Source organism: Phalaenopsis equestris, unplaced genomic scaffold (genome assembly GCF_001263595.1).
Source record: "Phalaenopsis equestris unplaced genomic scaffold, ASM126359v1 Scaffold000761, whole genome shotgun sequence".
NCBI classification, from domain to species: domain Eukaryota; kingdom Viridiplantae; phylum Streptophyta; class Magnoliopsida; order Asparagales; family Orchidaceae; genus Phalaenopsis; species Phalaenopsis equestris.
Window position 1 is genome coordinate 1284216 of NW_018165201.1, and position 2493 is coordinate 1286708.

Here is a 2493-nt window from a genome sequence, read left to right on the forward strand (position 1 = left end):
AATTACCTAAAAATGATACCAATTTTGTTATGTTTTGACGCACGGTTGAAAAGTACGAATTGAATTTTATTTTAAGAAATATTAAACTATTTTATATCTTTATCACCTATAGTATTATTAAAACCCTAAACCCTATTTCACCGCACGCGCCTCCCGTCGTAGCTCTCGAACGCGTCTACTGGTTCGATCGCAAACCCTAACAGGCGCAACCCGTGGCTCGCCCCTCTTTTTCCCGAAACCTGATTCATCGTCCCCTCCTTGCCAATCTCGCTCGCGACTGTCTTCTCGCGGCATTCCGTGGTCCATTCACGCACGCAGCCTCCTCGATCTCTGCTCGACCGAGCAGCTTCCCAACGGTGGAACTCCACCTGGCCGACCCTTCCTCTGCCCTAGGCTGCATTTCTTCTTGCCTTAAATCCTTCCCATCCTCCCCCTTTACTGGATTTGCTTACCAGGGAGGCTGGTAGGTGGCTTCTCCTCTCTTCTTTCTTTGCTATAAAAACCTCATTTCGGGGAGTTCCTAGGGCTGGCCGAAATTTTCTTGAGGGAGAGGTGCTGCCAAAATCTACTCTAATTCCATTCTTACTTGTTCTTTTCATCCTATGCGATCTGAAGGTTGTTGAAAATTTCAAAAAAAAAAAAGGAGAGGAATAGCTTTGGGGATGAAGAGGCTGCATTTTTTTTTTCTTTGCTCTTTGAAAGGCTGTTTTACTTCTTATTTACTGTTGAAATTCTGAGAAAGTGGAGGTGCTGCCGGATTTTCTCTGATCTTTGTCTTGAAGTTGCTCTAGGTTTTCATAAAAAGACCTTGGTCCAGTGAGCATTTTGAGGGGATAAACTGAGGTACGATCATTACATTTAATGTTTAAATATGCTATTTGGGGACTATGTAAGGCAAATCATCTATCAGATAGGTGTCGGAGCTATGAGTTTAACAGATGTGGTCTTCTAACTTATGCTCGTACCAATCATGTTTGAGCATTTTAGGTTTAATTTTGTAACAATCTGCATGCATTCTACGACTGTTGTGTTTGTTCTTACTGACACTGCTGTGATCGCCTGCCTTTCCTTGGTTTGGAATGACAGATTTTATTTTTTTGGAGCTGTTCAGAGAATTCTGCATGCCTATGGTGTTAACTGGTAGCCTTATCCTTTCGTGGAACTTTCAACTCCCAAGATTCCATTACACTGTTTAGCCATAGCTTTGGTGCACGTCTCTTGCTGTGGCATATATTACTTGACTGTTAAGGTCCTAATTTGTTCACTCGACTGTTAAGGCCAAAAAATATATTTTTTTTTCTCAAAACTTTTCCTAATTTGTTCATCCAAGCTCATTAGAATTGCCTCTTTCCCATTCATTATCTTATAAGTTGAATATTGTTCCCTTTGCTGCAATTCAAACCAATGTATAGTCTCTGAAATCCCTCGATTCCATCTGTTGACAGCCGGTCAAGTTTATATTTTTTTACACTTTAATTTATTTCCAAAAGGAGTATGGCAGGGTGGTACTGTTTGCTACTGTGGAACCAGGTGGCGTATTTGCAAAACCTGAAGCATTTGTGGTGTTATATTTGCAAAACCTGAAGCATTCAAGTGTTATATTTGCAAAAATCTGAAACTTTTTTGTGGCGTATTTGCAAAAACCCGAAACTTTTTGGTGGCGTATTTGCGAAATCTGAAATATATGGGTATTATCTTTGTATATTCTTCCCTTTGTTGCAATTCAAACCAATGCATAGTCTCTGGAATCTCTCGATTCCATCTGTTAACATCCGGTTAAGTTTATATTTTTTTACACTTGTTTTATTTATTTCCAAAAGGAGTATGGCAGGTTGCTACTGTGGAACCATTAATCTGAAACTTTTTGGTGGCGTATTTGCAAAACCTGAAGCATTTGTGGTGTTATATTTGCGAAATCTGAAACATATGGGTATTATCTTTGCAAAATCTGAAACTTTTTGGTGACGTATTTGCAAAACCTAAAATTTTTTAGTGTTATATTTGCAAAAATCTGAAATATTTGCGGGGCTTGTTTGCAAAATCTGAAGCATATGAGTGTTATCTTTGCAAAAATCTGAGAGCATTGGTTGACTTATTTGCGAAAATCTGAAACGCATGATAGGTGGGATGTTAATTTGAGGCACTGTGTTCATTCTCTATTATTACTACGTGTTTTTCCACTTGTTGAGGCTCGATTTTGGCTCTTTGGAGCTGGATAAAGGCTAAAAATATTTTTCTGTTTTCATCATGTTGGATTTGTATCTCATTATAAACTTTTGATGAAGGATGTGATTAAATTATTTTTAACATATGTATGTTTTTCTAGAAGGCTAGGGAATTACTTCTTCCATTAATTAGTGTTTCTTCTTTTATGAAATATAAAAGGGTTGTACAATTTCATTTGGAGAAAATATAGGGTTGATGTAAATTTGATTTATGAAGAGATTTGGAAATTCATGAAAATGTCACGCGTTGATAAAAAAGTGAGAAAAT

The 2493-nt window shown here is 37.7% G+C and overlaps 1 protein-coding gene across 9 annotated transcripts in view; it reads left to right on the forward strand.

The window, feature by feature from the left end:
• The window catches only part of LOC110030887 (zinc finger CCCH domain-containing protein 6-like), a 72531-nt gene that overhangs the window by 40417 nt on the left and 29621 nt on the right, over window positions 1–2493 (forward strand). The gene's annotated exons all lie outside the window — the stretch shown is intronic.